Source organism: Charadrius vociferus, unplaced genomic scaffold, assembly GCF_000708025.1.
Source record: "Charadrius vociferus isolate BGI_N301 unplaced genomic scaffold, ASM70802v2 scaffold282, whole genome shotgun sequence".
Lineage (NCBI taxonomy): Eukaryota > Metazoa > Chordata > Aves > Charadriiformes > Charadriidae > Charadrius > Charadrius vociferus.
In genome coordinates, this window is record NW_009647731.1 from 2,129,005 (window position 1) to 2,141,931 (window position 12,927).

The window sequence follows — 12,927 nt, forward strand, 5'->3', positions numbered from 1 at the left end:
CGGCAGACACAGGGAGCCTGTCTCAGTAGTTACACAAACTCCAGTGCAAAGATTTCAGAAAGAAGGAACCTAAGATGTAGGAAGGTGTCAATGAAGCAGTGGATGTGGGGAAACGTGCAATAAGCAGCCTCCCGAGCCTTCACCACACCAGTGGGACTGGTTCCCCTCCACACAGGGCAAGCCAAGGGGTATATTTTATTTTTCAAGAAACTCCATCCATGAGTACCAGTGCAGTGGTGTGAATTCCCCTCTCACCTTTCAAATTCAGAGTGTTTTAATATATAACTGTGTTTGTTTTACTGTGGACCAAACTCTAGGAGTTAGCAGAAGCTGAAAGCATCCCCCAGCATCCAAGCTCAAAAATTGGGGTTAAGTCCTGCTCCCAGCATCAGCTGGCCTCCAGTTGCGAGCAGGGAGGAGAGCAATGCTCTCTCCAGGGAGAAAAAACACAGCAAAAGCAGTAACAACAATCCTAACCTTTTGTTTTGTTTGACTGGTGTAGGTTCCCACGTACCTCTGTGTTCTTGTGTCATTTGCATTTCATTGCTTTACTTTAAGATGTTTTGTGTTCTGTTTAAAGAAAAGAATAACTCATTGTGAAAAATTGGATAACTGTGATTGTGAATAAAGTTGATTTAGGTATCCTGCAGCAACATGGACGACTGTGTATTTACCATTTCCAGAAGCATGGCAAAAAGATGATGAGCAGTGCAGTGGCAAGAGGCTAAGGTAAGAGCAACAGTGGCACAAGAGCCTCTTCCTTGGGGGGAGCTGGCTGGAGAGCCCAGGCTTTCCTTCAGTGTGTGCAGATGAGGGGGTAGTGGCAGCTGGATAACGAATAGCCCCCTGATGGACACCATGCACACCGTAAGGAATAAAGGAAGCAACAGGAGTAAAAGGGAGGACTAACCATGTTCCTGCAGCTTAAGGCCTACAGTCCTGGGCCTCTTCACACCCTGCCCAGAGACAAGCCACAGCTTCTTTCCTCTCGTTGCCTTGTTTGCAGTCTCTTATGAGTGCGTGTCACCACCAAAAAAGGTCTCACCAGCACAAGACAGAGAAAGCACGCTGCGAGGAAACCCAGGACCTGGTAAGGGCCAGGTAAGAGGCTGAAGATCAGGCAGAGCAGTAGCAATAGAGCCAGGTGCCCCCACTCCAGCTTTGTAGTGACATGACATCCAACACCTGACAGGATGATCCCAGCCCTGAACTGAGCAATATGTTGAGAAGGCCCACTGACAAGCCGTGGGTCTGGCTGAGGCAAGGTGCAGGTGCTTCCTCAGCACATAGCAAGGGACACAGGGACTCAAAGGGGATCTGGATTCTCCAGAGTGATGCTAGCTCCTCCAAAATCCAGTAGCTCCTCTGCTGCAGGGCTCTGCTCAGGAGCACACCTACAAGACAGCTATGTGAGATTTCCTCTCCATCCTTTTTTTCAACTGTTCAGCAGATGAGATACTGGCTGGATCACTCTCTCCTGTCACAGGACATATCTGAGTTGGCATCTTCTCCCTCAGTGTGGGTGCTCCATCTGCCAAGGTACAGGGACATCCCAGGAGAGGTGTCCTCAGCCACTCCAGCTGAAGCTATTCTACTCTAATAGCTCCCCAGTGGCCTGAAACTTTCCAGGCTGGGTAAAGCAAAAGCACTGCTGCAACCCAGCTTTCTCCACCACCCCCCTGAGGAGCTCCTAGCTGTTGGGAGAAAGCAAGTCTGCACACCCCTGTGCAGCCCTCCAAGAGCTGTGCCCAGCTCCTGCTTTCCCAGGGACAGGAGGACCTCTAGTGGGTCTGGAAAGCTCCCTCTGGCCACAGCCCAGCCATGGGAAGCCTCCTCATCCCCTCAGGAGCAAGGAGAAGAGCTGCACTACACAGCCTGCTAGATGTGCTGAGCCCAAGCACTGCCACATATTAGGACAAGTGAAGTGCTAACACTCTGGGACAAACTTAGATCCCTCCCCTTCCCCTGGCATCAGCAAGAGGGACCACGGCAGGTACCCCCATGCTTCCCCTCCTACAGCCCCAACCTGTTCTTTCCCTCCTGCAGCTGCCATACCCAATAGCTCCAGTGAGCTCTGCACCCCACTCTGCTGAGCATCGTTGAAGTCACCCCACCCTGACCCCCCTCCCCAGGCCATCACCACCAGCTCACCAAATCCAAACCAGATCTGCAACTTCACCATCGCTCCCAAGCTATTCTCCACCAAGACCAAGCACGGGGCAGCACAGGCCTTCCCCAGCAGCAAGGCAGCCCCCCACCGCAGCCCTCCCGCTGCTTCAGGCCGGGTCATCTCCAGGCTCCCCCGGCCGCCGGCAGCACGGATGCTCCCAAAGCGGTCCAGGAGCCGCCGAGCTGTTTCCCCCCACCCCCTGCCCCTTTGTCTAACCCCTCCACCCCCCCCTCCTAAGGTTCTACGGTTGATTTTACTCCTCTTCACAAATACTACAAATACACATAAGTAGGACCATAGAAATTTAGTCTGAGTGCAGCAAAGCTCTGGTGGTGGCTCTTAAAGAGAAAAATGAGGAATGAAGGGAGCAATTAACAGTGGTGTACAATACACACAGGGATACATTAGTATATGGTGATTTCACCTGTCCAGAAAAACCCTTTCAGCCGTAAGCTGGCTGGCTCATTCTACACACTGGGGAAGAGGGGGTACAGTTCCCACTGTTTGTGCCTTAAAAAATGCCGAGAACTATGTGCTGCCTCAGATCTAATCCATGGCCTCCTTCAGAGGACTGGGGTGCCCAAGCAGGACTCCTCCTGCACCACCTGCCTACGTTGCCACAAGAGAGGAACATCTCATGGGCACTGATAGCAAACACTGTGCCTCCAATGAGAGCTGGCTTGTCTCAGGGGCTTGGATGAGACTTGTTTCTCTGCAGGATGTTTGTGAAATGCCAGATGATGGAGCGAAGACATAGCCTCTTGCTAAAATGAGGGATGCACTCGTGCAAGGTCATTCTCTGCTGCAGGAACAAAAAGTTGGGGAGAGACAGTGCCCCTCTGCAGTCCTGCTTTCCAAGCTGGAAGCCAAGCACTAGACATGACCCCTCTCGCCTACAGATTTGCAAACAGTAACAGACAATGAGGAAGAGGACAATGCTTCATAGATGGCTCCTACAGCAAAGTTGGGGGCTGAAGTGGTAGAATACAACCTTGTCTCCTCTTTACTGTTACATCCCCTATTACAACCTCCTGCCCCATTATATCCCCTAATCCACTGCTCTCTCCATGCCTGAGAGATGTCCTGCATAAGGAGCGAGGATGAATTAGGAGGAACTCTTCAGTTTTATCTATCTGCTGTTTCACGCAGCAAAGAACTTCTGCTTGAGCTATTTGGGGCCTCCCACCTTCAAAGTTGGACAAGAGGAGTCAGCAGGGCACAGCAACCTTGCAAGATGAGACCTTACTACCCCATGTTCAAGCACAGCCTGCTCTGCAGCCTGCACACAGGGGAGTTAAGGGCTCATCCCAACTTGCAGAACAACCCTTTCATCACAGAACCAAACAGAACTCATGTAAAAGGATGCTTTTCTTATTTTGGATCTGATCCCACATCCCTCTCCATAGAACATCCTGACAGATTATTTTAGACCTCAAGACCTTGCTCAACACAGACAACAAGTCTTCATGTTTGAGCACAAAGATGAGCAGTCCATAAGACTGTGGATTAGAAAAAGAGGCAAAATACAGCATACAATGACAGCTCAGGGCCAGGGGACAAGACAAGCTCCTTTATCCATTTAAACCCAAGACAAAATTTGCAATTGCATGTACAGATAAATCAAAAATTGTTCTGCGAAAGCTAAATTCAGCGGTTTGACAAACCCAAGTGGAATTAAAACAGTACTGAAAAAAATTGAAAAAACAAAACCAAAACAAAATAAACCAACTGGATCACAATTAAAAAGGTCAAAAATTTATTTTTCCTTAGGGCATAAGAGGCAATGTAAACAAAATACAAATAAACAAAAAAAAATATCACAAGTCAATTCTTACAGTCTGCAAGCATTTGAAGATAGAGTACCCTTTTCCCATCTGCCCTCAGAACACTGCAAGCCTGCTCAAATGTTAACAAGCAACAATTCTGGACACTAAAAGTCCAGTAAGTTTTGCCATGTCCCAAGCTGGGACTAAATTTCTCATGTAAGAAGGACACTGCATCTGTTTTAGCAAACACTTAAAAAAAAGTCCAACAAAATATAAATATTACAGACAAAGATCAGATTTAGCACCACCTTTGGTCCAAGCAATCAAAGAATTGGGAGATGACAGGTACAGTCTGTTTAGCAAGTCCTTTCTGCCTGAGTCTTTGAAAACATTAGAACTTCACATTGCAAGAATTTGTAATAACTCTGAGAAAACAGCCCTCAAACTCTGGCAGTCCCTCAACAACCTCCCCTGGTCCTGCCCACACAGACAGGAGCAGGAGAGCAGCATCGCTGTGCAGCAGTGTACAGCGCCAGCAAACATCACTCAAAGCACTTGGGAGAGCTGAGCTCAGCCCCGTGGGACAGGGCAAACACTGTGCTGAGGGCCTGATCCTGCTTTGGCCCGGCAGAGCTCTGGCTTTGGGCATGGCCAAAGAACGGGAAGGGCAGTGACAGTGTGCATCCTGAGTTCCCCTTTGCACTAGCACATTCCACCCTCCAAAGCCCAGCAGACTGCAGCACCTGCATGCTGTCAGGCTGTGTGATGGCAGACACCTGGAAGGAGCTGAGGTTGCCTAAACATGAGTTACTTCAGCATATCTGCAACATGCTCTTATCGAGCATAATTTGCTCCAGACTCTTTTTAGGGCCACCTTTTCCAACACACACACGCCCATCACAGATGCATGGCTATGATTTTTTGCAGAGGTGTCTATACCCAGTTGCTGTGCCACAGCACTAGTGTGGGCCAGGATACAGTTACAAGGATCTGTGACAATCCTAGGGGAAAAAAAAAAGTTCATACAGCACTTGGCAATATTTTATATTTATTGCAACTTCCTCCTCTACAAGCATCCAGAACCCAATTTGTATTTTCTTTTTCTCCAGGAGTTTTTGAGCAGTCTTAATTAACCATTATTAAATGCTGTTCAATTCCAGGATAATACCAGCTCTAATAAATGCCTGAAGAGAAATGCTAAGGTCTACTTTTAGGCACAGCAATCTGAAGTTTTGGCTCTGCATCTTCACATGCACAGTTGCCTGAGACAGTTTGTGTTTCTCTCTCTCCAGTGAGTGACCCATGCAGACTTTTTACCTTTACAGGCACAGACATGATTAAACACCCCCTCCCCCCCCCAACAAACACTTGTTTTTACTTCACTGCTTCAGAATGTACTGCTTTAGGGAAAAACCTCAAACCTCAATTGCTTTACATTGTTTTGCAGTTCTCCAAGCAAGCACTTGGGCACGGCCGTGGCCGTTCAGCAGTCACGGAGAAAAGGGCAGCCCCCAGGTAAAGCCCCTGTGCCACACAGGACAGCAAAACCCTGACCCAGTCACCCATGCCTGTGACATGAGCAGACACAGGCTGATCTGGTCATATTCAAACTCCCATTTACTGCACTTGGCCTATGATAGAGCCACAAGGACCACTCTGAAACCAGTTCTGGACTGAGCACTGAAGTCAAGTAAAGTCTGTGAGTCTGGATTAGGGGGAAAATGTTTTGCACAACTGTTTCCCCCACCACGGACAAATCCAGAGCAATGAAAACATTGTGCTACGATCATTTCATTAATTTTCACTGGGACAGAGACGCACTTCTACTGTCCCAGTAACAGAACCAGGCCCGCAGTACCGTATGTATCAGCTAAATCATCACAGGTCCCCAGGTGATCCATGCTAAAGCCTGAGGGACATTTCTACAGGGTCACTTGGCAAAAAGGAGAGCTATGTTTTTCCCACCGATAATGCATCTTTTGTGTTGGCCCACAGAAAAGTTATTCATCTTTGTTCACTAGTACTCCGATCTGCATCAAATCTACTGTGTTTACATGCAGACTCAGGAACCAGTCACAAAAAGGTCTTCGGTTTTGTGCCATTTCAGACAGATCGGGGCACCTGACCCCTCATTAACAATAACTCTTGCCATCAATGGCAAAAGGTACTGTTAAGTGCAAAAAATGTAGGTTTTTTGGGTTTCAATTTTACTGGGATGACTCAGAAAGGCAAAATGTTCTACCATGCACGTGATTTCTTTTTCTAGGAAAGCATCTCAGACACCCAAGCACATCTGGACCCTCACAGGAGCTGTTCACTGTACAAACAGTTTTATCCAACTGGTCACCATCTCAAGTTCATTAAACAAAAACTGGACAACACATGAGGCTGCAGTTACTATTTCTGTCTCTAGCTCACATTTGCTATAGGTATGTTAAGGAGCGATGCCATGAATGTCAGAATGCCTGTCAGCTCTGAAAGAAACAATACTTGGCCAAAAGCTTTAACATCTACACGATGAACAATATTCACTCCACTACCTTCAGTGGAGCTGGATCAGAGGCCACAAGAAAATACGGCCCAAAGTTGTTACCACAAAAAAGGGTTTCCCTAGACTCATTTTCTTCCTCTCTTGGCTTAGCTTGCATCCCAAAACAAACTGAACAGACTCCCGCCCATAAACTCTCTTAAAAAAAAAAAAAAAAGCTCTCAGTTATTCCTTCTCATATATACTACAACAGAAACCACACCCAATTTCTAGACCTTTTTACAAGCAGAACAGACAGAATGGTTCCCATGTTAAAAAGAAAACAAACAAAAAGACCAAAAAAAAAAATGTCACCAACTTGACCACACACACTAAGACAAGCCACACATTTCTCTGTCTCTGGTCACCGACGTACTCTCCCAAGCTCCCACCAACTGCATTCCCACCACCTAACCACTAGAAAACAGAGTGCTACACCAACACAGAAATGACAATAGCATCTAATATTCAAGGTCACATGAAGAATATCAGCCACCTGGGAAACCCACTGCAAAGCCTCACTTAGACCCGGCCTAGATCGTTCTCTCCTCCCGCAAATAAAAATTTGGGACAGCAAAACCCATAGGGGTTTCCAGTCCAGCAAGGTGCAATTGCTGTGCTAACAGAGGGGAGCACAACTGCACAAACGGATTTCAGCCTTCATTTGACAACAGGTTTAGGCTCCCAATAACAGACTACCCACCATTTCCAGAAACAATTCAGTCTAATTAACAGCTCTGGAAACAGCTACAGATGTACAAGGCCAACCGAGGTGCTTTCAATATCCACTTTGAGTTATCTACATCTGAACTTTAGTCTAAGTACCAATCAATCAAACTGCTGGCAAGACTTTTCCTGACATGAAATTTGATATTGAGTCTTAACTGAGGAGGCTCATCTGCTTGATTCTCCCCAAACATTGCAAGCAGAGTAACAAGCACTGCTGACTGCAATTAAATCTGCAATAAAGGAACGGCACTGATTTAACATGAAGTTAGCCAGACAGCAGAAATTCACCTACTCTGTGCGCTATTGACCCCATAATACTCAGTTTGGACCCTCAGTACAAAAGAGTCATTGTAATGCTACACGCAGTTTGCTTTTGCGATACTCCAGGTTTGAACTCACCATGAGTAATGAGCCAGTTTTTTCAGCAAGCCTATTCAGCATGCAGCAGAAAAATTCCTCCTAGAGACTGGAAACAATTATAGCTTCTCCCCCCTCAAAATCCAAGACAGGAAATAGTTAAGTCAGCTATTCACTGAAATATTTCATTTTTTAAAAAGGTTTATTTTTAATTCCCTTTTTATTTGTTCAGTTTACTAATTGTTACAGGCCAAGTTCCAGTGACTGCACTATTCTCTTCTATCCTGCTTCTAGGGGATGGAAACAAATAGAACTGGATGCTCAGGGGGACCCAGAGTCAGAACAGAATTTGATGGCCCCCCATCTTGGGCTAAACCCCAAGGTTGATGATGGGATTTTGTTTATTTATTACCACTTCCCTGGTGACCCAGAAGCAGTTCAAGAACAAGCTCTCAAGCTACAGAAGAACTGTTTGCACAGAGAAGGCTGCCATGTTCCTTAAATTTCAGACATTAAATACAGAGTTCACTAATACAGCGTTGAATGGGAATATCTGGACAAGCCTGAAATATTTATTTTAATATTGTTATATTTAAAAAATTCTCCTACAGTGCCAAGTGGTTCTCCCTTGCAAGCAGGGACCAAGACAGACAGGTACCATTGTAACCAAAAAACCCTAAGCATCAGGGGAAGATCACTAAACCCAACATTTTCTCAGAAGTGCCACTAGCACAGGGCTGTTTCACAGAGGGCCACCGCAGGCGGGCCTGGGACAGCCACTCTTGCCTGCTCCATCAGCAGAACCTCAGCGTATGCAAACTCCAAGACAAACAAACCACCTCAACTACAACAAACACAGAGCCTGTGTTTGCTTTTCTTTGGTGGATCATTGCCTTCAGGATACAGATTGTCTGTGTATCATGGAGTGAAAAATTCAACTCTTCTCAATAATGAAAAATCCTAACACAGAGCAGTGATGTATGAAAACCATCTATACAGAGAAAGCACCTGCAGTGTCAGACCCAATAATTTATGGTCTTATTAGAAACATCTTTTTTTCCCCTCATATTTTATCTATCCCTCCCCTGCCAATATAGTTACCTCTCATTTCTCTCCAAATTATCAACATAATTCCCATTATTTTGATTCAGTAACAAACAGGAGTCTCAACTCAGGACAGTAGTGGCTTATGCTGACAAGAACAGGTCTGTAAAACGCCAGTGTGAAGCTTTAAACCAAATTTATTTATTAAAAAAAAAACAACCACAAAAAAAAATTGCACTCTCCAACTAGAATCAATGCTACCTTGATGCAAGAACAAATGAAAAAACATTGTTGATGGGACCAGCCCAGCCCTGACATTATAAAATGGGACAAACTAATTTGTTCTGCCTATGCCAGCCAGGTCCGCACGCAGTGCGGCACAGCTTTAGCTCCACAAACCGCTGCGGAGCCCTAGCACCCAAGGGCACTCAAGAAAAAAAGACCCCCTCGCTCCACCCTTGGCAATGCATGCATACCCCACAAAACTGACACCCCAAAGCAGAGTTATGGGTGTCTTTTTACAGACACCTGTGCTTTGCTCCAAGTTGGGTCTAAGATGGAGGAGGAAAAGCAGCAACAGCAAACCTAGATCTCAACCCAAAGTCAACTGACTGCGGGGGCTTCTGGATCCGGCCCTACATACAGTACTTTATTTGAAAATTAGACACACACAACAGACATGACTACTGAGCAGCACAGAGGGAGAGGCAGAGAAATACAAGCACTGGGCAAAGCTAGCAGAGGCCATCAAACAGTTCAAGTCTGCAGACATATTCCCCATGCATCGCCGCATTGGTGGTCCCTGCTTCTACCAAGCAACTAAAAGCAAATGAAAATAAAATAACTTACAGAAACATTTGCTCTCAGACCATCATATTGGTACTGTTGGCAGCTATCAAACACTGCATTTATACACAGCACTTCGCTATGCTGCTAAATAACATCTGAAGTTGCCAGAAAAGGAGCCGCTGGTGATGGGAAGCCACCAGCAAATAGCAGCAAAGCTCCAGTTGGTTTTAAAAAGCTGCAAGACCTGCAAGGAAGTGGATCATGGCATGGCAGCACCGAGGCTCAGTGGTCCCGGGCACCCTTGGGAAGTGTAGGAACTAAGTGCACAGCACTTGCTTTTGCTGAGACCGGTCCATGCTGAGAACCCGCAAGGTGCTTTGATCCGCTGCAGGTCTTCTGTCAGTGTAACTCTACTGATGCTCATGGACTTCTTGCTAGTTTAGACAAGAGCATGTGAAAGAATTAAGTTGGCTCCTCAAAACCAGAATCATTTGTAAAGTATCAGAGGTTTTCCAAAATCATGTAATTGATACTATGTCAGTACAGCTGCAGAATTCAGTTTTTCTATTTGAATGCAAAAAGGTATCTGATAATATTAAGGGGTTTTGACAAACTTAAGAACAGCAGGACAAAAATTAAGCAGAAAGCTGAGGTATAACCCCTCTCTAGGGACATGAACTAGAGCCACAGGAGATGTACTTCCCAGAGCTCAGACAATCAAATGCTCTGGCTTTCACATATCTTGCATCTTACAAAAACAGTCCAGTTTTTCAAAGGTAGAAGATTTTGCTGCTACCTGGAAAGTCACATTATTTTGGACAGATGGAAGTTCTCCCTCCATTCAAATAGAATTTAAGACAAAACCACTTTTGAAGGGCAAAATTTCTGTCTAATTTTATTTTGGACCTGAGAGATCAGCCTCTGCAAGCCAGGAAATATGAAATCAATACCCAAATCAGCTGTGAAATTCTCCAGGTGAGAACTAACCCAAATAAAATGGGGACTTTTTTTTTTTCTTAGGTTAACAATAAGGAAAGAAAAAGAAATGAGGACCTGTAAAAATATTCCCATAGCTCTTGCAATAAATACAAGTAACAATACAGTATCAAAACTTGGGACTGCACCAGCAGAATTATTTTCCCTTCTGAAGTTATCATCGATTCTGAAGCGTAACAGAGGACATAACCAGCAGAGACATACCAGAAGACAGTATCATGCATGGATGACATACAGAGTGTTTCAAGCATAGCTCAGAAGTCCTGTATTGATAAGGATGTTAATGCACATTCTATGCATAATCCTGGCAACATGCTGCATAATCCTTGTACTTGCAGTAACAGGTGATACTTATTTTACAAAAAGCAGCCATTCCCATGCAAAACCACCCCAGCTATCAGTCCCTACCTACCCAAGGGTCCTGTTTTCATCCAGCCACCTCCTCCCCTGCATTTCTCCTTCCCCTAAGAGTGCATAAATAGAGAATTGCAAACATTTCACACGGCACGTTCCACTCCAAGTCCTGGATGAGGGGCCTGTTTATTCTATGAATATTGCACTTATCCACTCATTGGATTTGTTGTGGTTTTTTTTTTTTTTTTTTCCTCAAGAATGCAGAGTATTTGGGAAAAATAGAAAAAATTAGTAGGATAAAACACAGGAAAATATGAGTTATTAACAAGCTAGCTATGGAGATCTAAAATTAAATAGTACTAGTTCTATTCTGTTAATACTAGTAATATGAAAATAATGAATGCTTTATCAAATTCCCTTGTTTTTCATACAAGACAAAAGCAGTAATTTTCTTTTTTTAACTGAGGAAAGCAATGAATATATATTACAATAAAATACAATTCATTAAGATCTGAAAGTGATGAAAACAATTATATAATGCCTTCGTCAAACTTTATAGCATCATAACGGAAAGAGTCTTTGGGGTGCGTATCCACTAGGGCTAAATCCGTTTTTTAGCTGAACCCGTGCAGAGGTGAAATTCCATTTTTAAGAGTCTAACCGTGAGTGAATTTCAATCCTTCATTATTGTGTATTTGCAACTATTGTACACACCAATTAAAAAACTTCCTGTCAATACATCAGTTAAGTATCCGGACACGCGCCCACCCTATCTTTTATCTTGAAAAGTTTGGCTTGCAAAGGACTGCTACACGTGACTACACCCACCCATTGCAAGGCGTGAGAGCTAAAACAATTATACCAGAAATTGCCTCCCACGGGGAAGGGCTGCTAAAAGGGTATTACTCTTGCTGTTATGAGAAAGTGTTTTGAAAGGGGAGACAAGGGAAACCAGCAATTAAACTTTTCAGGCATTATATAAACCTCAATAACGAACTCAGAAGTGCTCATTATTATTAAAGTTGCAGTATACAGCAAGACAATTTTCACATTCTTAAATTTTGTTCTCTGGCATTGGAGTTTGGATTTTCTGCTGGTCCAAATTCAAGACTTTTTGGAAAGCACGGACAGCGGGTGAGAGCAACGCGGTGACAGCAGCTGCCTCTTCCCCCGGAGGAGGGCCCCCTTCAGCTGCAAATGGCTTTGCCCAAGCCCTGCAGAGCTCTTCCTTGTAACAATCTGGTTGAAGAACAAACCAGAAAAAGAGACATTTAAACAGTACTATTGATTTCTGCATTGAGTGTTCACTGAGGTGTACGTTACATTTAAATATTGCTCTTGATCCAGTGTCAGTTTTGACAAATTTAGTAAATAAAGCTTAAGGCGACATTAACATTTTAGAAAAGAGCTAAAACACTTCTAGCACTACCACTGTCCTCTGAGGCATCCTGCCAGGTTTTCCTGCCTTGCAGTCAGCTTTTCTGATTTCGCTTAAGGCCTTTCGCTCTGTTTCACAGCCAACAGTGGAAAGGGCTTGCTATTTTGGGTATCAGTGGAGCTGACCAAAACATGCCGCTTGCCAATGGAAAAAAAAAAAAAAAAAGTCATTCTCTTCCCAGTGTCTCAGTTGAAAGAATCAAAAGAGATCAGTGAGAGCTGCTGTGACAATAGTAAGATGGGAAGGAGAAAAAACTGCATTGGGGGGTATTTGCTTTAAAAGTACCCTTTTAAACACAAGCATTCAAAAGAGCCACCAAATAAAGGGAAGCCCAAACCAAAGCTATCCCATGAGGCGGGAAGCTGCCATGCAAGGAGATGGTCCACATTCATTTCTAGCATCAAGTAGGTCATTTGTGCTCCATCCTTTTGCTGGTACAGGTGGGGGCGGAGGGAGGAGGGAAGCCAAAAGTGTGGCTTCATAGCCCATCTATAGGCTCTTGCCTCTCCTGAGTAGGGCCATGAAACCTCTGACATGGGATAGGAGCAACTGAGCCATGGGTACTCGGCTGTTGCTTGAGAACACCCCAGAAGTACTGCAGGTACCGTCAGTCTGTATCATCCCCTGCACGACTTGGGAGTTTGGCAAACTGCCCCCCTGCAAAAGCCAGAGCTGGAGAAGCCAGCCAGCAAGGTGGAAAGGCAGCTGTGGGACAGACTGATGTCTGTTACAGAGATGATCTGTGTTTCACAGGCAG